The sequence below is a fragment of the Bombina bombina genome, chromosome 3 (genome assembly GCF_027579735.1).
Source record: "Bombina bombina isolate aBomBom1 chromosome 3, aBomBom1.pri, whole genome shotgun sequence".
NCBI classification, from domain to species: domain Eukaryota; kingdom Metazoa; phylum Chordata; class Amphibia; order Anura; family Bombinatoridae; genus Bombina; species Bombina bombina.
In genome coordinates, this window is record NC_069501.1 from 728,485,658 (window position 1) to 728,512,177 (window position 26,520).

The window sequence follows — 26,520 nt, forward strand, 5'->3', positions numbered from 1 at the left end:
ATTTACATAATGTGTGAACACTGCAATTCAATGAATGTGGAAGCAGTTTGCAAATATAATATCAGTATATGCAATGTTTTAGCACCCCTCCCTAGAAACACTCAGAACTGGTATAGGCTGAGTCATTATTCTCTCTATTGACAGCTTTTTGATGAACAAATTCCCTCAAGGAATATGGATAAGTGCCTGTAAATGTTTATTTATTTGTTCAAAGTTCTTACAGGACCATTAAATACAGTATAATTGCATAATTAAAAATGCATTTCAAGATAATGCAATAGCACTTACACTGAGTAGTAGTTTATTTTTTCTAACTTACAAATATCACTCCATTTGACAGCTCCTGTAGCATGTGACAGCATTCAGCCTATCACAGACTTATATATGTATACACTGTGAATTTATTCAGTAGTTGCTGGTGCCACAGCAAGTGTGCATATAAAAAGACTGTGCAGTATTTGATAATGCAAAGAAATTGGAAAGTCTCTTGAAACTGCATACTTTGGTTTCTTATGATTAAATAATAAAAAAAAAAACTTAAAATAAAATTAAAGTAATTTTTACATGTGTATAATATATAGATCACAAAAGACCTGCATACAAATATGATTTATAAGCTTCCAAACATATATAATATCTTTTAAACGGTTTTCCACTTCAGTGTTACACATATTTAAGCTCCTTTTCAGTATGTAACCATATTTATTTTGCTCTAACCATTTGTGGTTAAATATAAATTAGCTCATTAAGCTATATATAATAACACGTATCATTCTTAAAGGGACAGAAAATGCTTTCTAATTACAGATCTTGGTGTAGTTGCAATAAATTAATATTACAATCCATTCTTAAAAGCATTAGCAAATCATGACAAGAATATACAAATTGAAAACACATGTTGTAGTAAACATACATTGTATATACCATTTAGGAGATGTATATTTGGAAGATGAAGAGGTAAATGGAAAATAATGTCAAAATTAAAACTTTTATGGTTCAGCTAGAGCACGCAATTTTAAGAGACTAGTTTACATTTATTATCAAATTTACTTCATTATTTCTATATTCTTTTTTGAAAAACATTACTTTGAAGGCTAAGGAGCAGCAGGGCATTACTAGCAGCTAGCTGGTGACTGGTTGCTAAACGCCTATGCTTCTTGTCATTGACTCATCAGATGTGTTCATTTAGAACTCAGTAGTGCATTGTTGGCCTGGAGCTGAGCTTATTTATATATTTTAAACTTTGGTAAGAGCTAAACACATAGTTACAACCAAGCAACAGCCCAATAATAAAATACCCTACACATTAGAGTATTTTCTTTTTGCACTTGCTGTTGTCACTTTAATCCATGTGCATATGATTGTTTAATTTGTAATTAAGTGATGCTGAGTATTTAATGGGAATCTAATAATAGAGTCTTTTATCTTTGGACATTTATAAAGCAGTAGATTGACTCATCTGAGTTTGTTTGTTTTTTAGTGGACATATTTATATGCAGTGCAGTGGGTTTATCCTTTTTTACATTCATGTGTTTTTTATTATTTGTTGTTATTATTATTATCAGTTATTTGTAGAGTGCCAACAGATTCTGCAGTGCTATAAACATAGGCGGAATACAAGGAAACATTTATAAGGATCAAACGTAGAGGGCCCTGCCAAGAGAGTCGCACTGTTGTAGTCAGCTCTTAAAGGGACACTAAACCCAAAAAAAAATATTTCGTGATTCAGAATTCAGATAGAGCATGCAATTTTAAGCAACTTTCTAATTTACTCCTATTATAATTTTTTATTTGTTCTCTTGCTATCTTTATTTTAAAAAGAAGGCATCTAAGCTATATGCACATGCTAAAGGGGTTCAAGGGGATAGCAATGGAGGAGAGGAACTGTTATAAAGAAATGTTAGTGTAGGTTGTATGCATCCCTGAACAGTAGAGTCTTTAGGGAGCGCTTGAAGCTTTCAAAACTAGGGGACAGTCTTGTAGAGTGAGGCCGAGAGTTCCACAAGATTGGAGCCAGTCTGGAGAAGTCCTGTAAACGGGAGTGTGAGGAGGTAACAAGAGAGGAGGAGAGTAGGAGGTCATGAGCAGAGAGAAGGGGATGGGAGGGAGAGTATCTGGAGACAAGGTCTGAGATATAGGGGGAAGCAGTGCAGTTGAGAGCTTTGTATGTCAGTGAGAATTTTGTGTTTAATCCTGGAGGCAAAAGGAAGCCAGTGAAGGGATTGGCAGAGAGTTGAAGCAGATGAAGAGCAATGTATAAGGAAGATGAGCCTGGCAGACGCATTCATTATGGATTGTAAAGGAGCTAGGCGGCAACTGGGGAGACCAGAGAGGACAGAGTTGCAGTGATCTAGGCGGGAAGTGATTTGAGAGTGGATTAAAATCTTAGTTGTGTCTTGTGTAAGGAAATGTCTAATTTTAGGGATGCTTGTAAGGTGGAAACGGCAGAATTTAGCCAAGGACTGAATGTGAGGAGTGAAAGAAAGATCAGAGTCAAAGGTGACCCCAAGACATCAGGCATGCAAGGTAGGGGTAATGATGGATTTGTTGACAATTATAGATAGATTGAGGCTGGAGATTTTGGGAAAAGGGGGAAAATAAGGAGCTCAGTTTTGGAGAGATTTAGCTTGAGATAGTGAGAGGACATCAAGGAAGAGATTTGAGAAAGACAGTTAGTGACACGGTTTAGCAAGGAAGGAGATAGGTCTAGTGCAGAGAAGTAGATTTGGGTGTCGTTGATTTTTGACACCAGCTTACACTTCCAAAATGCCCCCATATTAAGTATCTGCCATGATATTTTGTTAAAAGGTTGCTGGTTGAAGTTTGGTGGCAGATTCAGAAGTTTTTTCACTAACAAGACATTGATGGTTTGGTTGATCGAGATTTTGTAGCAGTAAGTCAGAGGTGACCTGTTCAGTTAACATACATAGGCCTAGATTTGGAGTTTGGCGGTAGATGGGCTGTTAACGCTCCGCGGGCTTTTTTCTGGCCGCACCATAAAATTAACTCTGGTATCGAGAGTTCAAACAAATGCTGCGTTAGGCTCCAAAAAAGGAGCGTAGAGCATTTTTACCGCAAATGCAACTCTCGATACCAGAGTTGCTTACGGACGCGGCCAGCCTCAAAAACGTGCTCGTGCACGATTCTCCCATAGGAAACAATGGGGCTGTTTGAGCTGAAAAAAAACCTAACACCTGTAAAAAAGCAGCGTTCAGCTCCTAACGCAGCCCCATTGTTTCCTATGGGGAAACACTTCCTACGTCTGCACCTAACACTCTAACATGTACCCCGAGTCTAAACACCCCTACCCTTACACGTATTAACCCCTAATCTGCCGCCCCCGCTATCACTGACCCCTGCATTATATTATTAACCCCTAATCTTCCGCTCCGTAAACCGCCGCAACTTACATTATCCCTATGTACCCCTAATCTGCTGCCCCTAACACCGCCGACCCCTATATTATATTTATTAACCCCTAACCTGCCCCCCACAACGTCGCCGCCAGCTACTTACAATAATTAACCCCTAATCTGCCGAGCGGACCTGAGCGCTACTATAATAAAGTTATTAACCCCTAATCCGCCTCACTAACCCTATCATAAATAGTATTAACCCCTAATCTGCCCTCCCTAACATCGCCGACACCTAACTTCAATTATTAACCCCTAATCTGACGACCGGAGCTCATCGCTATTATAATAAATGTATTAACCCCTAAAGCTAAGTCTAACCCTAACACTAACACCCCCCTAAGTTAAATATAATTTAAATCTAACGAAATTAATTAACTCTTACTAAATAAATTATTCCTAATTAAAGCTAAATACTTACCTGTAAAATAAATCCTAATATAGCTACAATATAAATTATAATTACATTGTAGATATTTTAGGATTAATATTTATTTTACAGGTAACTTTGTATTTATTTTAACCAGGTACAATAGCTATTAAATAGTTAAGAACTATTTAATAGTTACCTAGTTAAAATAATAACAAAATTACCTGTAAAATAAGTCCTAACCTAAGTTATAATTAAACCTAACACTACCCTATCAATAAATTAATTAAATAAACTACCTACAATTACCTACAATTAACCTAACACTACACTATCAATAAATAAATTAAATACAATTGCTACAAATAACTACAATTACATAAACTAACTAAAGTACAAAAAATAAAAAAGAACTAAGTTACAAAAAATAAAAAAATATTTACCAACATAAGAAAAATATTACAACAATTTTAAACTAATTACACCTACTCTAAGCCCCCTAATAAAATAACAAAGACCCCCAAAATAAAAAATTCCCTACCCTATTCTAAATTAATAAATGTAAAAGCTCTTTTACCTTACCAGCCCTGAACAGGGCCCTTTGCGGGGCATGCCCCAAGAAAATCAGCTCTTTTGCCTGTAAAAAAAAACATACAATACCCCCCCCCAACATTACAACCCACCACCCACATACCCCTAATCTAACCCAAACCCCCCTTAAATAAACCTAACACTAAGCCCCTGAAGATCTTCCTACCTTGTCTTCACCATCCAGGTATCACCGATCCGTCCTGGCATCCGGTGCTGAAGAGGTCCAGAAGAGGGTCCAAAGTCTTCCTCCTATCCGGCAAGAAGAGGACATCCGGACCGGCAAACATCTTCTCCAAGCGGCATCTTCGATCTTCTTCCATCCGGTGCGGAGCGGGTCCATCTTGAAGCAGCCGACGCGGATCCATCCTCTTCTTCCGTTGTCTCCCGACGAATGACGGTTCCTTTAAGGGACGTCATCCAAGATGGCGTCCCTCGAATTCCGATTGGCTGATAGGATTCTATCAGCCAATCAGAATTAAGGTAGGAATATTCTGATTGGCTGATGGAATCAGCCAATCAGAATCAAGTTCAATCCGATTGGCTGATCCAATCAGCCAATCAGATTGAGCTCGCATTCTATTGGCTGATCGGAACAGCCAATAGAATGCGAGGTCAATCTGATTGGCTGATTGGATCAGCCAATAGGATTGAACTTGATTCTGATTGGCTGATTCCATCAGCCAATCAGAATATTCCTACCTTAATTCCGATTGGCTGATAGAATCCTATCAGCCAATCGGAATTCGAGGGACGCCATCTTGGATGACGTCCCTTAAAGGAACCGTCATTCGTCGGGAGACAACGGAAGAAGAGGATGGATCCGCGTCGGCTGCTTCAAGATGGACCCGCTCCGCACCGGATGGAAGAAGATCGAAGATGCCGCTTGGAGAAGATGTTTGCCGGTCCGGATGTCCTCTTCTTGCCGGATAGGAGGAAGACTTTGGACCCTCTTCTGGACCTCTTCAGCACCGGATGCCAGGACGGATCGGTGATACCTGGATGGTGAAGACAAGGTAGGAAGATCTTCAGGGGCTTAGTGTTAGGTTTATTTAAGGGGGGTTTGTGTTAGATTAGGGGTATGTGGGTGGTGGGTTGTAATGTTGGGGGGGGGGTATTGTATGTTTTTTTTTACAGGCAAAAGAGCTGATTTTCTTGGGGCATGCCCCGCAAAGGGCCCTGTTCAGGGCTGGTAAGGTAAAAGTGCTTTTACATTTATTAATTTAGAATAGGGTAGGGAATTTTTTATTTTGGGGGTCTTTGTTATTTTATTAGGGGGCTTAGAGTAGGTGTAATTAGTTTAAAATTGTTGTAATATTTTTCTAATGTTGGTAAATATTTTTTTATTTTTTGTAACTTAGTTCTTTTTTATTTTTTGTACTTTAGTTAGTTTATGTAATTGTAGTTATTTGTAGCAATTGTATTTAATTTATTTATTGATAGTGTAGTGTTAGGTTAATTGTAGGTAATTGTAGGTAGTTTATTTAATTAATTTATTGATAGGGTAGTGTTAGGTTTAATTATAACTTAGGTTAGGACTTATTTTACAGGTAATTTTGTTATTATTTTAACTAGGTAACTATTAAATAGTTCTTAACTATTTAATAGCTATTGTACCTGGTTAAAATAAATACAAAGTTGCCTGTAAAATAAATATTAATCCTAAAATAGCTACAATATAATTATAATTTATATTGTAGCTATATTAGGATGTATTTTACAGGTAAGTATTTAGCTTTAAATAGGAATAATTTATTTAATAAGAGTTAATTAATTTCGTTAGATTTAAATTATATTTAAGTTAGGGGGGTGTTAGTGTTAGGGTTAGACTTAGCTTTAGGGGTTAATCCATTTATTATAGTAGCGGTGAGCTCCGGTCGTCAGATTAGGGGTTAATAATTGAAGTTAGGTGTCGGCGATGTTAGGGAGGGCAGATTAGGGGTTAATACTATTTATGATAGGGTTAGTGAGGCGGATTAGGGGTTAATAACTTTATTATAGTAGCGCTCAGGTCCGCTCGGCAGATTAGGGGTTAATAAGTGTAGGCAGGTGTCGGCGACGTTGAGGGGGGCAGATTAGGGGTTAATAAATATAATATAGGGGTCGGCGGTGTTAGGGGCAGCAGATTAGGGGTACATAAGGATAACGTAGGTGGCGGCGCTTTGCGGTCAGCAGATTAGGAGTTAATTATTGTAAGTAGCTGGCGGCGACGTTGTGGGGGCAGGTTAGGGGTTAATAAATGTAATACAGGGGTCAGCGGGGTTAGGGGCAGCAGATTAGGGGTACATAAGGATAACGTAGGTGGCGGTCGGAAGATTAGGGGTTAAAAAAATTTAATCGAGTGTCGGCGATGTGGGGGGACCTCAGTTTAGGGGTACATAGGTAGTTTATGGGTGTTAGTGTACTTTAGGGTACAGTAGTTAAGAGCTTTATGAACCGGCGTTAGCCCAGAAAGCTCTTAACTCCTGCTTTTTTCCGGCGGCTGGAGTTTTGTCGTTAGAGCTCTAACGCTCACTTCAGAAACGACTCTAAATACCGGAGTTAGAAAGATCCCATTGAAAAGATAGGATACGCAATTGACGTAAGAGGATCTGCGGTATGGAAAAGTCGCGGCTGAAAAGTGAGCGTTAGACCCTTTAATCACTGACTCCAAATACCGGCGGTAGCCTAAAACCAGCGTTAGGAGCCTCTAACGCTGGTTTTCACGGCTACCGCCAAACTCTAAATCTAGCCGATAGAGTGTAATAACATTTAAATAATATACCATGCAATGAAAACACTTAGAATATATCTTAATGTCCACTGATTGCTTTTAAGTATGCTACCAGGTAAGATAATACATAATATAAAACACCTTAGTAAATGGTTTGCATCTTTAAACTGTGACTTTGAGCACCTTGGATAACACCATTTTCTTTCCAATGGCATCGAGAGTCCATGAATCCATTCAATTACTAGTAGGAATTCAACTCCTGGCCTCCAGGTGGAGGCAAAGAACACCCCAGCAAAGCTTCAAGTATCCTCCCACTACCCACAATCCCCAATCATTATTTGCCTGCGTAACATGTAGGTGATGTGCAAAGGTGTCTGAAGAAATCAGGTTGTTAATCCTTTAATGGGTACCTTTCCCTGCAAGCAAGGATTGGGGTTATACTGTGTCCATGTAATTCTATTTAGTAAGAGTAATAATGCTTTTAGCAATTGGAAGACGGCAAGGTGGTCTTTGCTTACCTTCCAATATTTTTGCTACCCCATATAGAAAACCAGGGTTGGTTACTCTGTTTTTTTCTTTATCTAAAGGTCTATGTCAGTGAGAATTCTGTCACACTTGTTTGCTGTACCTGCCCTACAGCGGATCTACAGGTAAGTGCTTTTATCTTCTAGATGTGAAGATCAAGATAAGTACTATTCCTCTTGAGGATAGTTCCTCTTTTGGAGACCCTATGTATAAGAAACTTGAGGGTTATTTAAGAAAAATGCTTCTTCATCAGGGTATGCAATGGCAACCAGTTGCTAGCATTTCAGAGGAAACTACTATAGAGGAGATCCAAAATAGGATCAAGGCTCTAAAGTTGGCTAATACTTTTATCTGTGATGCCAGTATGCAGGTTGTGAGGCTGGGAGCCAAAATTTATAGTTTTGCAATACTAGCCCACAGAGCCCTTTGGTTAAAGTCTTGGTCTGAAAATGTGACTTCCAAATCCAAGCTTCTGTCTCTACTTTTTTAGGGTAAGACTTTATTTGGTCCTGGTCTGGCAGAGATCTTTTCTACAGTTACTAGTGGAAAAGTAGTCTTTTTACCACAGGGTAAGAGGAATAGACCCAAGGTTCAGGAGACTTCTAATTTTTGTTCCTTTAGTATCTTTAACCCTTTCCGGTCCTATGTCAGAATAAATCCGACAAAGGGATTTACTGCTTGCGGTTCAATGTCAGATATATTCTGACATGATTTTTCCACATGAATTTCACAGCTAAATAGTAACATCTAGTGGTTATTTGCTGAACTTGCTATTTAGCTTTGAAATTCTAAAGAATTGTGGGCAGAAAGTATTCTCAGGAGGAAATAATGAGAATTTTAAAAGATAGTGATTCTGAAATAGATTTTAGCGAGGAAGATGATTTTAACCCCAGTAACTCAAGTGATTCAGATTCAAGTAGTGACACTGAAAATGAAAATTTCAGTGATGCAAATGAAATAGTTGTGGATGAAAATTAAAATCTTGAGGATGAAGACCAACCTGCTGAAAATGTATATATAAATACAAATATAAATAATTGGAAAAGGTGCCTTAGTAATGATCCTAATTTTTTGAAAAATCCTTTCACAGGTCCCAGACAAGGAATTCAAATCCCAAATGGTTAGTGTCATGAATACCTCATAATTTAGTTGCTATGGGGTCAATTCTCTTTAGCCTGTGAACTAAAAAAACATTTAGTTTTCAAGAAGAAATGTGTCCTGTGTTTATGTTTGTGTTCCCTTTGAGGTGCCAGGACCCTCATAAATACTTTGAAGTATACACAGAAGAGACCTTTATGGTTCAAACTGTCAGTAGAGGGCATGATAGAACACAGAGCCTCAATCCAGGAACTACACTGAGGTTGTTGATAGGACAGCCAGCTCTGTACATAGGTGCTTAGGTGCAGAAATAATGTTTCAGGAACATAAAGAATGCAAAAATATATGGTGTCAAAATACCCCTCACAATTTCCCTAAGAGATTGCCTTTTTGTATATATGCAATAGATTTACCTAGCAGAAATTTTAATGTGTTCTATAATTTCAGGCAAATACTTAGAATGTATTGACTGTCGTAAAAGATAGGGGGCTTCCCAGCTCCTGCAAAGAGGGTGAGGTCAGGCAACCTGATCTATTGAACAAACGTATAACGGTCTTGTGTTTTAACACCGAAATTGTCATTCTTACAAGGGAAGCTGTTACTAATGGAGAAAGGACCATTGCTTCATGCCATCTCCCTGGCACAGATATTAAGACTAGTGAAGTAAACAATCTGTTATTTCTCCCTTTTATTTTAAAACTGTTTGCTTGTGTGTAATTTTACTTGTAACATCTTTTTATTAATAATGCATTGTGCATAATATTTTTGGCATAATAAATCATTCATTTAGTAAGTGTTGGCCTTTGTCTAATATTTGAACCACGTTACTGAAAGAGACTGGTAGTAGTGAGCCTGTATAGTAGGTTATTTTACTGCTAAATTGTATTCAGAGAGTTAATGTGTAATTCTGGGTTTTTCTTAAGATTTCCCATATCATATAATCTTAAGTGGTAAAAGCTAGATATAGTGTTAGTTTAGAGTTGGTGGCATTAAAGGGGAGTTTTGGGCATTTCTTTTACATCTAGCACAGACTAAAGAGTGTTGTTAACCCTTGCACCCACTGAATTGGATTGGCTAAACTCTGACAGAGTAGTGACAGTAGAAGGGGTCTGATAACCCTTTCTGTGCCAAACAAGTGACTGGCACAGGGTTGGTTAACCTTGGTCATCACAGTGGTGTAAATATTTTTTTTTATTAGATTTTAGTGCTTGTGGATTTGCTAGTGTGAAAATCCTAGTGCTAAAAGAAATTGTGACTCTCACAATTTCCAAAGTCTAAAACTCAGTGCATTATATAGTCACACATTGCAAACAGTCTCCTTCCCTATTCTCTGTTTTTCTTTTCTATTTTATTTTTACTATGGAGGTATACCAGCAGCAGACCAAGGAAATGCTTGCACTCTTATGCCAGGAGCGAGATATCCCATCCTGTGGAAAGAACAAAGATGGACTAATACAACTTCTTACAGAATATGATAACAGCCAGGCCATACCAGCTGAAGCCTCAGGAGAGGTTTCGGCAGCTGTGGGCAGTGATGCATCAGGATCTGGGGATCCATCGGACTGTTATTTGCAAACTGTTCTGAAACATATGGGCTCAGCGGATGCAAGTTTGTGCATGGAGCTGATTGCAAAATTTTATGAGGGACAGGCTGTTGTAGCTGAGAGACAGGCTGCTGTAGCTGAGAGACAAGCTGAGAGAGAGAGTCTCTGGTCGCAAGAAAGAAAGGCTGCTGAATGCCAAGCTGAGAGGGAGGCTAAGAGAGAGGCTCTGACCGTAGAGAGACAGGCTGATGAGCGCCAAGCTGAGAGAGAACATCAATTACAATTTGCACATTTGGAGAGAAAGACTGTCTCACCTATTGTTAGTGAACCTAGAGACTCCTCTGTTCCCAGAGTGCGGGCAGAGAATTTTCCCACTCTGGAGAAAGATGGCGATGTGGATGTATTCCTGTGTAGCTTTGAAAAAGTTTGCTGGCAGTTCCAGGTGCCAAGGGGGCAGTGGGCCAAGTACCTTACCCCTGGCCTTAAAGGTCCTCCACTGGAGGCTTTTGCTGAACAACCCCCAGAGTTTGATCAGGACTTTGATGCCATTAAAGCTGCACTGCAGAGGAGGTATAATCTCACTCCTGAGGTGTACAGAAAGAAATTCCGTACTCTGCAGAGGGGTATATCAGAGAGCTAAACTGCAGTTGTTGGAAACCTGATGACAGCCTTTAAACAGTGGATCAGAGGGCTAAAGATAGCCACTATAGAAGATCTGGAAGATCTGATGGTGAAGGAGCAATTTATGCAGCTGTGCCCTGCAGAAGTCCAAGAATGGGTTTTGGATCATAAACCCAAAACAGCATTGGAAGCGGGTGAGCTGGCAGATTTTTACACAGCCAACAGATCACCAGGGAATGGGAGAAAATCCTTTGTCAAGAGGGGGATCCACCTGTAAAGGAGCTGCTGCATGACCCCCCCCCCTTCACAAAATCTGCTGTGCCTTTGTCTAGTGTGTCTGCTCCCTCTGGGAAAGGAGGGGCGAGTGCTGCACCTGGGCAGGGAGATACCTGCAAGTGTTTTGCTTGTCAAAAAATTGGTCACATCAGCACTAACTGCCCAGAAAGGAAGAAACCTTCAGCATCAGCAGGGGGGGGGGGGCGCTCCTCAGGATTACTATCTTCTGTTTTGTTTGTAACCCGGCCAGAGGATAGGTAACAATGAGAACTTGCAACCTGTGATGTTTGGAGATAAGGTAACATTGGGGCTTCAGGACACAGGTGCAGAAGTGACTATTGTGCATCCAGAGCTAGTGAGCTCTGAGGACATTATCCCTGGAAAGACTCTAGCAGTAAAAAGGTATTGGGGGAGTACAGCCTGCAGTGCCTATGGCACAAGTGTATCTAGTTTGGGGAGCAGGAAGAGGGTTAAGAGATGTGGGAGTGTCAGATAATGTATTGCTTGGTACTGATTTGAGTAGGTTATTGTCACAGTATATACCTGACCATGATACCTGTGACATAAGTAAACCAGGTATGGGTCCTAATGTACAGGAGTCCATGTGTAACTATGCCCAGATATGTGCTGAAGGGTAGGAGTGGCAGGGTATGTGTGATGCAGCCTTTACCTGAACCAGCCATTTCTGCAGTGCACTGTGAAAATGTGGAAGAATGCACTGACAGAGAGAGAGAGCTGAATGAGAATTATAGTCTGTTGGTGTGTGTACCAATCATCCCTCAGTACCTGAAGTGTGTGGAAATAGTGCCAGAGGGGTGACCCAACAGCAGTCTGCCAGATTAGAGAACAGGGGGTGCTTCAGCCCGAAGGACCCAGGGGAGAACCTTGATAAGGAGGGTGGGAGGCCTCCCACAGCACAGCAATTCATAATTGGCCAGAGTCAGGACTTTCAGCTGGCCCAGGGGACAGATCCCAAATTAGATAAGATCAAGGACCTAGCTAGGCAGCTGCCTGCTGACTCAGATAAAAAGAGAGTGTACTGGGGCAAAGGGAGGTTTTGCCAGGAGTCCATTCCAGTGGAGGGACAGGATCCCTGGCTAGCTTAGAGACAGTTAGTGGTACCTAAACAATTTAGAGTGCAGCTGTTGGGAATGGCCCATGAAATTCTTATGGCAGGATATCTCGGAGTATAGAGAACCAAAACTTGGTTGTCCCATCACTTTTATTGGCCTGGGATGGGTACTGATGTTGCCAATTATTGTCGCTCCTGTCCTGCATGTCAGAAAGTGGGAAACCTGAAGAGGTGGGTCTTGCCCCTTTAATTCCCCTTCCCATAGTGACTGAGCCCTTTGAGAAGGGGGATGTGGATATAGTAGGGCCCCTAGCTATGGCAAGTAGTTCAGGGAAAAGATTAATTCTGACTGTAGTGGATTATGCGACTCGCTACCCAGAGACTGTGGCCCAGTCATCTATCAGGGCTGATAAAATGGCTGATGCTTTATTGGATATCTTTTTAAGGGTAGGTTTCCCTAAGGAAATGCTAACTGATCAGGGCACCCAATGTATGTCTAGCCTGATGCAGAATCTATGTAAAAAGGTGCAGGTGGAACACCTAGTGACTAGCCCATACCACCCACAGACCAATGGCTTGTGTGAAAGGTTTAATAGGACCCTGAGGCAGATACTCAAAACCTTTGTGGAGTCAAAGGGGAAGGACTAGGAGCGTTACCTGCTGCACCTCCTATTTGCTTATAGTGAGGTGCCCCAGGATTCCACTGGCTTCTCCCCCTTTGAACTCCTATATGGACGCAGAGTGTGTGGCCCTGATCTGATTGGGGAGGAGTATGAAGGAAAATTGGGCACTCAAGAGACCTCAGTAGTAGACTATGTAATAAGGTTCAGGGACAGAATGCATAGCCTAATGGAGGAGGTACAGGAAACCTAAAGGCTGCCCAGTCTAAGCAGAAGCAGTAGTATTACCGGAATTCCAGAGACAGAGTGTACGATGTGGGACAGAAAGTGCTTGTTTTAATACCAATGAGACAGAACAAACTACAGGCTGAATGATTATGAATGATGTGAACTCTGGATGAGAAGGGTAAAAGGCAAAAAATCTATTATGACAGAGAACCCACAGTGTTAACTGTGTGTAGTTTACCTGGAGAAGAGCATGAGGCAGACCCCCTTGTTGATTTACTGGCCCCAACCAGAAAAAACCAACACCCTAGAAGCTGCCCAGATTAGTGCCCACTTAACTGGGGATCAGCGGCATCAGCTGTCTGAGTTGCTTAGGCCTTACTACAGCGTGTTCACAGGGATCCCTGGCAGGACACACCTAGTCACACATTATGTAGACACTGGGAATCACCATCCCCTCAGACAAACAGCTTACAGGGTATCCTTGCAGGTCAGTGCTGACATAAAAAGGGAGATAGAGAAAATGCCCGAGTTGGGAGTGATTTGCAAGTCCCACAGCCCCTTGGCCTCCCCAGTAGTACTAGTCCCCAAAATGGACAAAACCACTAGGTTCTGTGTAGATTACAGAAAGCTGAATATAATGCTTATCCTATGCCTTACATAGATGAGCTATTGGACAGGCTTAGTCTTAGCATCATGGATCTTAGTAGGAGATACTGGCAGAGCATGAGAGAGGTCTGCCTTTATCACTCCTTTTGGGTTGTATGAATTCCAGGTGATGCCCTTTGGGATGAAAAATGCCCCTGCCACATTCCAACAACTAGTTAACCACTTGTTGGAGGGGCTAGAGGGGCAAGCTGTTGCATACCTAGATGATATTGCAGTGTTCAGTGATACCTGGGAGGAACACCTCACACATTTAGCCAGTGTATTGTACCGAATAGCCACTGCTGGGCTTACGATAAAGCCAGATAAGTGTCAGCTGGGCATAGGGGAAGGTCCACTACTTGGTGACCTGGTGGGAGGAGGGGTACTGCGCTCAGAGCCAAGTAAAACTGAAGCCATAATGGCCTTGCCTACCCCTAAGACAAAGAAACAGGTTATGTCCTTCCTGGGTACCGCAGGGTACTATAGAAAGTTTGTTCCACACTATAGCACCATAGCCAAACCACTAACTGACCTTACAAAAAAAGCCTACCTCAAACAGTTAAATAGACCCCTGAGTGTGACAATGCTTTTAATTCATTGAAAATTGCCCTTACTGACTCTCCTGTACTACAGGCCCCTGATTTTCACAGGAGATTCATAGTGCAAACGGATGCTTCTAACTATGGGCTAGGGGCTGTTCTGAGTCAGGTGGATAAGAAAGGTGAGGCACACCCAATTGTGTACCTCAGCAGAAAATGACTTCCACAAGAAGTGGCATATGCCACTGTGGAAAAAGAGCGCCTTGCTATAGTTTGGGCCTTGCAAAAGCTACAGCCTTATCTGTATGGACTCCAGTTTACAGTGATTACTGACCACAACCCCTTACACTGGTTACATAGTGTAGCTGGCTCAAATGGTAAAACTCCTCAGGTGGAGCCTAGCTCTACAACAAAAATGCAGTAACGCTGATGGTCTTTCCCGCCAGGGGGAATGTCCTCTTTGATACGCAGCTGGAATGGCTTGTGTGCCACATCCCTCTGCATCTCTTATCTGTGGGAGGTGTTATGAATACCTCATGATTTAGATGCTAAGGGATTAAATCTCTTTAGTCTGTGAGCTAAAAAAAACATTTAGTTTTCAAGAAGAAATGTGTCCTGTGTTAATGTTTGTGTTCCCTTTGAGGTGACAGGACCCTTATAAATACTTTGTAGTATACACAGAAGAGACCTTTATGGCTCAAACTGTCAGCAGAGGGCATGATAGAACACAGAGCCTAAATCCAGGAACTACAGTGGGGTCAGTGATAGGACAGCCAGCTCTGTACATAGGTGCTTTTATCAGAAATAATGTTTCAGGAACATAAAGAATGCAAAAATATATGGTGTTGGGTATCAAAATACTTCTCACAATATCCCTAAGAGATTGCATTTTAGTATATATGCAATAGATTTACGTAGCAGAAATTATAATGTGTTCTATAGTTTCAGGCAAAGACTTAGAGTTTATTGACTGTCGTAAAAGATAGGAGGCTTCCCAGCCCCTGCAAAGAGGGTGAGGTCAAGCAACCTGATCTATTAAAAAAATGTATAAGGGTCTTGTGTTTTAACACTGAAATTGTCATTCTTACAAGGGAAGCTGTCACTAACGGAGTAAGGACCCATTGCTTAATGCCATCTCCCTGGCACAGATATTAAGACTAGTGAAGTATAAAATCTGTTATTTCTCCAGTTTATTTTAAAACTTTTTGCTTGTGTGTAATTTTACTTGTAACATCTTTTTATTAATAATGTATTGTGCATAATATTTTTGGCATAATAAATAATTTATTTCTTAAGCTTTGGCCTTTGTCTAATATTTTAACCATGTTACTGAAAGAGACTGGTAGTAGTATGACTGTTTAGTGGGTTATTTTACTGCTAAATTGTATTCAGAAAGTTAATGTGTAATTCTGGGTTTTTCTTAAGATTTCCCATATCATATAATCTTAAGTTGTGGCAGCTAGATATAGTGTTAGCTTAGTGTGGGTGGCATTAAAGGGGAGTTTTGGGCATTTCTTTTATGTCTAGCACAGACTAGAGAGTGTTGTTAGCCCTTGCACCACTGAACTAAGTCACAGGCTTGCTTGGAGTGGCTAAACTGTGACAGAGTAGTGACAGTAGAAGGGGTCTGATAACCCTTTCTGTGCCAAACAAGTGACTGGCTCAGGGTTGGTTAACCTTGGTCATCACAGGCAGTATGAATAGGAAATTTTATTTTTTAATCAGTTTTTTACTGACCAGTTACCGAATCAAATTATCACTGATACAAACAAATATGCGTTAGTGAAAATACAAAAATGCAGTCCTCTGTCTCAATATTCCATCTGGAATATTTGGAAGGAGGGGACTTTGATTGAAATAAAAGCCTTTCTGGGAGTTATAATAAATATGTCTCTAAATTCAAAATCAGAGTTGAAAGAGTGTTTCTCCCAAAAGTGGCTTCATTGCATCTTCTTCTTTACTGATGTTTTTTTCTAGAACTAGATTCTTACAGATTTTCTGAAGGTTCCATTTGTGCCCTCCATCACTGCAGCAGCCAATGGTGGTTAGAATTAGGGGGAGTAAAGTAAAATATTTAGCAGACTACATAAACAAAAAGTGCAGTGAACTATTTATACCTGGGTAGAATATAACAGTAGATGAAAGCACAGTTGGATTCAAAGGCAAAATACAGTGGAAATGTTGCAATCCACAGAAGACCACCAAATGGGGACTTTGAATCTATTGCTTATGCGATAGTGAAACAGGTTACATAGTAGCATTTGTTCCTTATTTCGGCAAAACTACTACAGAGAGTTTAGTTCGCCCTGACCTTCCATTTACTTGTAGTTTGTGTGAAATGTTACAGACCGATTTTACACAGGACCTCAACTTTGTGAAGAACTATTACACCTTAGGATTCACACCACTGGTACTGTTATGACCAACCGCAAAGGTTTGCCACAGGAAATGAAGAGTAACAAAATAAAAGTGCACAAGGTCATTGCATATCAGAAAGATAATAAAATCATGGCCCTGCAATGGAAGATAAAAGAATTGTATCCATTTGTTCAACGGTGTATACTGCGGACACAGAATTAATTCAACAAAGAGTTACCAAAGGCAATTTAGTAACAATTTCAAAGCCAATTGTTTTTTTCAGAATACACCAAATACATAGGTGCTGTGGACAGAGCAGACCACTACTGTAGGAGTTATGCCTTTCTGCGAAAGTCGGTGAAATGGTGGAGGAAAATGTTCTTCGGACTGTTTGAAGTTGCAATAGTAAACAGTTTTATGCTATATAATCTTGACTGAAAGAGTAGGTACTTGAAAGTAGTTACTCACATAACATTTCGAAAGACATTGATTGAGCAGTTGAAATGTCAATACAACAGTTTGAAAGACATTGATTGAGCAGTTAAAATGTCAATGCAAGTTTGAAATGTCAATGCACAAAAGTGGGGAAGGCCATCAACACAATACACTGAAGACAGACTAAATGGTAAACCCCACTTCGTGATGAAAAATGAAAAAAAATCTACCAAAGATTGTGCAGTATGTAGCAACAGAAAAATTAAAGGTGAAAGATGAGAAACTGCCTATTTCTGTGAAACTTGCACAAGAAAATCTGGTTTACACCCAGGTGTTTTAAAAAGTTTCATACAATAAAAAAACTATAGAGACTAACATAATATAATGTTTCAGAATAATAATTATTAGTTACTTTGTAGTTATAAGAAAATAAACCTGTGTTATATAAAACTTAAAAGTATGTGGGGGGTATTCAAAAATTAAATAAGACCTGCTGGCGGACTAATTGAAAATTTTTAGGACCGAAAAGGGTTAAGGGACAGAAATCTTCCTCTTCTAATTCTGATCAAGCCAAGACTTATTGGAAAGCTAGCCATCCCTGAAATAAGGGTAAGCAGTCCAGAAAGCCTTCCGCTGACAATAAATCAGCATGAAGGGGCCGCCCTCAATCCAGTTCTGGATCAGGTATTGGGCATGCTTTCCTTCTTTCAGCAGGCTTGGATTCGTAACATTCCAGATTCTTGGGCAGTGGATGTAGTCTCCCAGGGATACAGGATAGGATTCAAATCTTGTCCCCCCCAGGGGCAGATTTCTATTATCAAGATTATCTGTAAACTAGGTAAAGAGGGAGGCCTTCTTAAACTGCGTAAGGGATCTGTCTTCTCTGGGAGTAATTAGCCCAGTTCCTCTAGCAGATTTACTCTAATCTTTTTGTGGTTCCCAAAAAGGGAGGGAACTTTTTGACCCTTTCGAGATCTCAAGTCTCTCAACAAGTTTCTCAAGATTCTGTCCTTTAAAATGGAGACTATTTGTTCTATTCTCCCGCTGGTTCAGGAGGGTCAATTTATGACCACCATAGACCTAAATGATACGTATCTTCATGTGCCTATCCCCAGGAAACATTTCAAGTTTCTGAGGTTCGCTTTTTTGGATCAACATTTCCAATTTGTAGCTCTTCCTTTTGACCTTGCCACTGCTCCTCGAATCTTTACAAAGGTTCTAGGGGCTCTTCTGGCTGTGGCCAGGTCTCTAGGGATTTCAGTGGCTCCTTACCTGGACAATATATTGGTTCAGGTGCCATCTTTTCAGTTAGCAAGATCCCATATAGATTTTCTGTTAGTCATTCTAAAAATGAAAAGGTGAATCTAAGGGAAAGTTCATTGGTGCCAAATACCAGGATATGTTTTTTGAGGACAATCATAGACTCTTATAGTATATAATCATAGTATCTATGAAGATTTTTTTTGATGGAGTTCAGAAAATTCAAGCTTCTGGAGGCCTGTCTTTCACTTCAATCCTCTATTCATCTATCAGTGGCAGTATGCATGGAAGTAATTTGGTCTCATGGTGCTATCCATGAACATTATTCTGTTTGCTTGCTTCCATCTGAGACCTCTACAGTTATGTATGCTCAGTCAATGGAACGGAGACCATTTGGATCTCTCTCAGAGGATAGTTTTAGACTCTCAGACAAGGATTTCTCTGTCTTGGTATATCTCCCAGGACCACTTGTCTCAGGGCACTTGTTTCCTGAGACTTTCTTGGGAGAATGTGACCACAGATGCCAGCCTGTTAGGCTGGGGAGTAGTTTGGGGGTCCCTAAGAGCTCAGGGATTTTGGACTCAGGAGGAGTCTGCACTCCCTATAAATATCCTAGAATTGAGAGCAATTCTCAATGCTCTAACAGCTTGGCCTCAACTGAGTTTAGTCCAGTTTATCAGATATAAATCGGACAACATCACTTCGGTGGCATATATCAACCACCAAGGAGGAACTCAGAGATTGTTAGCTATGAAGGAGATGACTCGCATTCTTCAGTGGGCAGAGTCTCACAATTACATCTCTCTGCCATTCATATCCCAGGGGTGGATAACTGGGAAGCAGATTATCTAAGCAGGCAGACATTTCATCCAGGGGAATGGGCTTTCCATTAGGAAGTGTTCTCATGTTAACCCTCAAGTGGGGAATTCCGGAGCTGTATCTAATGGCATCTCGTCTAAAAGCCAAGCTTCCAAAATACAGAGCAAGATCAAGAGATCCTCACGAAGCTCTGGTAGATGCCCTGGCAGTGCTATGGGATTTTGGTCTAATTTATCTGTTTCCTCTGGTTGCCCTCCTTTCTTGGGTGATAGCTCATATCAAATAGGAGCAGGCTTCTGTGATTCTAATAGCTCCAGCGTTGCCTCACAGAACTTGGTTTTCAGACCTAGTGAAGATGTCATCAGGGATTTTCTACTTCAGGGTCCCTTCCTCCATCTGAACTTAGTTTCTCTGAAGCTTACTGCTTTGAGATTGAATGCTTAGTCTTGTCCAGACAAGGTTTTTCTGTGAAGGTTATTGAGACTATGATTCAAGCTTGTAAGTCTGTTACTCGCAAGATTTGTTATAAGGTATGGCGTAAATACCTTCATTTGTGCGGATCTAGGGGTTTTTCCTGGAGTCAGGTGAGAATTACCCATATTCTGTCCTTTCTTCAGGAGGGCCTGGAGAAGGGTTTTCCAGTCAGTACCCCAAAGGGTCAGATTTTGGCTCTGTCGATTCTTCTGCAGAAGCGTCTGGCAATTTTGCCAGATGTTCAATCTTTTGTCCAGGCTTTGGTTAGAAACAGGTCTGTGTTTAAGTCAATTGCTCCTCCTTGGAGTCATAATCTAGTTCTTAAAGTTCTGCAGCAAGCTCCATTTGAACCTATGCATTCTGTTGATATTAAGTTATTGTCCTGGAATGTTTTTGTTTCTGCTGACAATTTCCTCTGCCCGTAGAGTTTCTGAACTTTTGGTTCTACAGTGTGATTCTCCTTATCTTATTCTTCATGTGGATAAGGCGGTTCTCCATACTAAATTAAGATTCCTACCTAAGGTGGTTTCGGAATGCAATATTAACCAAGAAATTGTTGTTCTTTCTTTTTGTCCTAATCCTTCCTCTAAGAAGGAGCGATTGTTGCACAATCTGGAAGTTGTGCATGCTTTGAAGTTCTATTTACAGTCAACAGAAGATTTTCGCCAATCTTCTGCTCTTTTTGTTGTTTTTTCTGTAATTGGAGGGGTCAGAAGGTCGCTTCTTCTACTCTCTCCTTCTGGTTGAGAAGTGTTATGTGATTGGCTTATGAGACAGCTGGACAGCAGCCTCCAGAGAAAATTACGGCTCACTCCACTAGGGCTGTCGCTTCCTCTTGGGCCTTTAAAAATGATGCTTCTATGGAACAGATTTGCAAAGAGGCCACTTGGCCATCATTGCATATTTTTTCCAAATTTGATTTTTTTGCTTCAGCTGAGGCTTCTTTTGGGAGGAAAGTTCTTTAAGCAGTGGTGCCTTCTGTTTAGGTTCACTTGTCTTGTGTATCCCTCCCTTCCATTCTGTGGACTCTAGCTTTGGTATTGGTTCCCACTAGTAATTGAATAGATATGTGGACTCTCCATGCCATTGGAAAGAAAACATAATTTATACTTACCTGATAAATTTATTTTAAGATGGCTTTTTGTCATTTTCTAAACCTTTGGCACCTCTATACCCTTTGTCTCTTCTTCATTTTCCATAATTCCTCGACTGAATGACTGGGGACTGTGGGTAGTGGGAGGATACTTGAAGCTTTTCTGGGTTGTTATTTGCCTCCACCTGGTGGCCAGAAGTTGTATTCCCACTAGTAGTTGAATGGATTTGTGGACTCTCCATGCCAGGAAATAAACTAATTGATCAGGTAAGTATAAATTATGTTTTTTAATACAATATTATTACCACAGGAATTTTAAGAGAAATATTTTTTTCTTTCTAATGTTCATAATTTTACTCTAAATTCTCAGGTCAATTATCCACAAGGCATGACGTTTGGAAGTTCCACTACTAGAGCCTAAACAGAAGACTTGGGTCTAATCATATTTATTGGAGTTCAAATATCAGCTTCCAGTAAATTAATTTGGTGATTTAAGAATATATTGCTAAAGTATCTTAACCTGCTTCTGAGTTAAAAAATGATACATATAGTTATGTTTCATTATTAAGGATGATTCCCAAAAACAGGTCAGGGCACACATAGAAACTATTCAGCTTTTCTACAGTCTTTCACGCATTCATGAAGGTCCTACTGTCTTTGATTGTGGAGCTTCACAGGATAAATTAACTAATCATATAGAATTCATGATGAAAGTCATTGCATATCATGGATGGATTATCAAAATAGAAAACAGTTATTCCAACCCAGTACCAAGTCTTTCTGCTGTCAATATTTTCATCAAGCCACGTTTTATTCTTTCCACTATACCCTGATGCTGACATGACCAGTATATTGGCCAGGAAAGCTTGGAGCATTGCAGAATGTGCCAAAGTCTTTTTTATTTCTAATAATATATGTGTTTTTATGGCTTGTTAGTGGAATATTTTCCCCAGTACCATATATAAATGCATGTTACATAAGGCAATAGGCTTTTATGTTGTTTTTTTTTTAAAGTAGTTTCCTCAAGAGGTTAAATAGAAAATATTTTTGGGGGAATTAGAGATTTAATGAAAGTTAATTTTTAGAAGCAAGTACTTAATCTTTATTGTACTTTTATCCCATTTATTTAATTACAGTGCTTATACATAACTTTATTTTTGTTATTCCTTCCACAAGGCAAGATTCATTGTTTGAGGGACTTTATTTGACTATTTTGCTCAAAATGGAGATTGTCAGTTCAAATGTGGATGCATCTAAGAAAATAGTTGGCAGCCATTTCAATGACCAACTGTCCAGCTCCAGTTTTTGGATTCAAAGACAAAGATATTTACTCCTCTTAAGATTGCTGAAGAAGTGAACACCATCTACAGGTGTGGATGATAGATTTAAGTGAACAGTCAAGTCCAAAAAAAAACGTTCATGATTCAAATAGGGCATGTAATTTTAAACAACTTTCCAATTTACTTTTATTACAAATTTTGCTTTGCTCTCTTGGTATTCTTAGTTGAAAGCTAAACCTAGGAGGTTCATATGCTATTTTCTTAGACCTTGAAGGCCGCCTCTAATCTTAATGCATTTTGACAGTTTTTCACCACTAGAGGGCATTAGTTCATGTGTTTCATATAGATAAAATTTAACTCATAGGCTTAGATACAAGGTAATAACATAAGGATTGGTGAGGCTAGCGAGGCTGAAAATGCTTACGGCAGCATAACAAAAATCATAACGCACTTGTGCAGCAGCTAGCACAACACTTGTAATATAGCTGTACATTTGCTGCAGTTTAGAGCAATAGGGGCCGAATTATCAAACCCTGAATGGAGCTTGATGCCCCTGTTTCTGTGCAAGCCCTCAGGCTCTAAAGACTGCTGCTCCATAACTGGTCCGCCTGCTCTGAGGCTGCGGACATCAATCTGCCCAGTTCTATACGATCATGCTGATTGACACCCCCTGCTAGCGGCCAAGAATCTGCAGGGGCGGAATTGCACAAGCAGTTCACAAGAACTGCTGGGGTTATTGAGGTGGCTTCTAGGGCCTGCACTAAAGGACCTTTCCCAGTGACTAAAGGTTAGTATTTAACCCCTTAAAAGTAATGTCATGATGAGTGTATATATTAAAGAGTGATTTCTGTACCTACTGCTGTAGGTGTACTGTACAATTAAGGAGGCCTAGAAGATCAGTTTAGCCTTAATGGCAGTAGTCTACAGGGAGTGCAGAATTATTAGGCAAGTTGTATTTTTGAGGATTAATTTTATTATTGAACAACAACCATGTTCTCAATGAACCCAAAAAACTCATTAATATCAAAGCTGAATAGTTTTGGAAGTAGTTTTTAGTTTGTTTTTAGTTATAGCTATTTTAGGGGGATATCTGTGTGTGCAGGTGACTATTACTGTGCATAATTATTAGGCAACTTAACAAAAAACAAATATATACCCATTTCAATTATTTATTTTTACCAGTGAAACCAATATAACATCTCAACATTCACAAATATACATTTCTGACATTCAAAAACAAAACAAAAACAAATCAGGGACCAATATAGCCACCTTTCTTTGCAAGGACACTCAAAAGCCTGCCATCCATGGATTCTGTCAGTGTTTTGATCTGTTCACCATCAACATTGCGTGCAGCAGCAACCACAGCCTCCCAGACACTGTTCAGAGAAGTGTACTGTTTTCCCTCCTTGTAAATCTCACATTTGATGATGGACCACAGGTTCTCAATGGGGTTCAGATCAGTTGAACAAGGAGGCCATGTCATTAGATTTTCTTCTTTTATACCATTTCTTGCCAGCCACGCTGTGGAGTACTTGGACGCGTGTGATGGAGCATTGTCCTGCATGAAAATCATGTTTTTCTTGAAGGATGCAGACTTCTTCCTGTACCACTGCTTGAAGAAGGTGTCTTCCAGAAACTGGCAGTAGGACTGGGAGTTGAGCTTGACTCCATCCTCAACCCGAAAAGGCCCCACAAGCTCATCTTTGATGATACCAGCCCAAACCAGTACTCCACCTCCACCTTGCTGGCGTCTGAGTCGGACTGGAGCTCTCTGCCCTTTACCAATCCAGCCACGGGCCCATCCATCTGGCCCATCAAGACTCACTCTCATTTCATCAGTCCATAAAACCTTAGAAAAATCAGTCTTGAGATATTTCTTGGCCCAGTCTTGACGTTTCAGCTTGTGTGTCTTGTTCAGTGGTGGTTGTCTTTCAGCATTTCTTACCTTGGCCATGTCTCTGAGTATTGCACACCTTGTGCTTTTGGGCACTCCAGTGATGTTGCAGCTCTGAAATATGGCCAAACTGGTGGCAAGTGGCATCTTGGCAGCTGCACGCTTGACTTTTCTCAGTTCATGGGCAGTTATTTTGCGCCTTGGTTTTTCCACACGCTTCTTGCGATCCTGTTGACTATTTTGAATGAAACGCTTGATTGTTCGATGATCACGCTTCAGAAGCTTTGCAATTTTAAGAGTGCTGCATCCCTCTGCAAGATATCTCACTATTTATGACTTTTCTGAGCCTGTCAAGTCCTTCTTTTGACCCATTTTGCCAAAGGAAAGGAAGTTGCCTAATAATTATGCACACCTGATATAGGGTGTTGATGTCATTAGACCACACCCCTTCTCATTACAGAGATGCACATCACCTAATATGCTTAATTGGTAGTAGGCTTTCGAGCCTATACAGCTTGGAGTAAGACAACATGCATAAAGAGGATGATGTGGTCAAAATACTAATTTGCCTAATAATTCTGCACTCCCTGTATATACGATCTATGTTTTAACATGTGGTTACTTGTGTATTGAGTTTCTGGACACCTTACTCTGAAAATTACTCTTTTGACATACTGGTTTGACTTCTACTTCCCCTGACTACACTTTCGTATTAACTCCTTGTTTGTGGACACTACATGTGCTGCTTTTCATTGTGAGGCCTAGACACAAACTGTCTAATGGCTAGATTTAGAGTTCTGTGGCCAAAGGGGTGCGTTAGCTACGCGTGTATTTTTTCCCCCGCACCTTTTAAATACCGCTGGTATTTAGAGTTCACAGAAGGGCTGCGTTAGGCTTCAAAATGGGAGCGTACAGGCATATTTACCGCCACTGCAACTCTCAATACCAGCGGTGCTTATGGATGCGGCCAGCTTCAAAAACGTGCTCGTGCACGATTCCCCCATAGGAAACAATGGGGCCATTTGAGCTGAAAAAAAACCTAACACCTGCAAAAAAGCAGTGTTCAGCTCCTAACGCAGCCCCATTGTTTCCTATGGGGAAACACTCTCTAAGTCTGCACCTAACACCCTAACATGTACCCCGAGTCTAAACACCCCTAACCTTACACTTATTAACCCCTAATCTGCCGCCCCTGCTATTGCTGACCCTTGCATATTATTATTAACCACTAATATCCCACTCTGTACACCGCCGTAACCTACATTATCACTATGTACCCCTAATCTACTGCCCCTAACCCCCGCCGACCCCTATATTATATTTATTACCCCCTAATCTGCCCCCCCCCCCAATGTCGCCGCTACCTACCTACAATTATTAACCCCTAATCTGCCGATCGGACCTCACCGCTACTCTAATAAATGTATTAACCCCTTAAGCTAAGTCTAACCCTAACACCCCCCTAAGTTAAATATAATTTTTATCTAACAAAATAAAATAAATCTTATTAAATAAATTATTCCTATTTAAAGCTAAATACTTACCTGTAAAATAAGCCATAATATAGCTACAATATAAATAATAATTATATTGTAGCTATTTTAGGATTAATATTTATTTTGCAGGCAACTTTGTATTTATTTTAACTAGGTACAATAGCTATTAAATAGTTAATAACTATTTAATAGCTACCTAGTTAAAATAATTACAAAATGACCTAACCTAAGTTACAATTAAACCTAACACTACACTATCAATAAATTAATTACATACAAATACCTACAAATAAATACAATTAAATAAACTAACTAAAGTAAAAAAAAATAAAAAAAGAACTAAGCTACAAAAAAATAAAAAAATGATTTACAAACATTATAAAAATATTACAACAATGTTAAGCTAATTACACCTACTCTAAGCCCCCTAATAAAATAACAAAGCCCCCCAAAATAAAAAAATGCCCTACCCTATTCTAAAATAAAAATTGAAAAGCTCTTTTACCATACCAGCCCTTAAAAGTGCTTTTTGCAGGGCATGCCCCAAAGAATTCTGCTCTTTTGCCTGTAAAAAAAACATACAATACCCCCCCAACATTAAAACCCACCACCCACATACCCCTAATCTAACCCAACCCCCCCTTAAATAAACCTAACACTAAGCCCCTGAAGATCTTCCTACCTTATCTTCACCATGCCGGGTATCACTGATCCGTCCAGAAGAGGGTCCGAAGTCTACCTCCTATCCGGGCAATGTCTTCATCCAAGCGGGGCCTGAAGAGGTCCATCATCTGTCTGATGTCTTCATCCAAGCGGGGGCTGAAGAGGTCCATCATGCGGCTGAAGTCTTCTATCAAACGGCATCTTCAATCTTCTTTCTTCCGGTTCCTATCTTAATTCCGATTGGCTGATAGAATCCTATCAGCCAATCAGAATTCGAGGGACGCCATCTTGGATGACGTCCCTTAAAGGAACCTTCATTTGTCGGGAGTTCATCATGGAGGAAGGATGTTCCACGTTGGCGGGATGAAGATGGAGCCGGAATAAAGAAGATTGAAGATGCCGCTTGATAGAAGACTTCAGCCGGATGATGGACCTCTTTAGCCCCCGCTTGGATGAAGACTTCAGCCGGATCATGGACCTCTTCAGCCCCCGC

At 40.3% G+C, this 26,520-nt stretch overlaps 1 long non-coding RNA gene across 2 annotated transcripts in view; it reads right to left on the bottom strand.

Annotated features, from left to right (window-relative positions):
- LOC128653956 (uncharacterized) overlaps window positions 1-26,520 on the bottom strand; it is a 431,620-nt gene that overhangs the window by 99,963 nt on the left and 305,137 nt on the right. Inside the window, exon 3 of one of the 2 annotated variants that reach the window (XR_008401410.1) lies at window positions 22,027-22,055. The exons of the other annotated variant lie outside the window; for it this stretch is intronic. This is a non-coding gene — a long non-coding RNA (uncharacterized LOC128653956). Of the gene's footprint in view, window positions 1-22,026; window positions 22,056-26,520 lie in introns of those variants that run through there. 2 annotated transcript variants of the gene reach the window in all.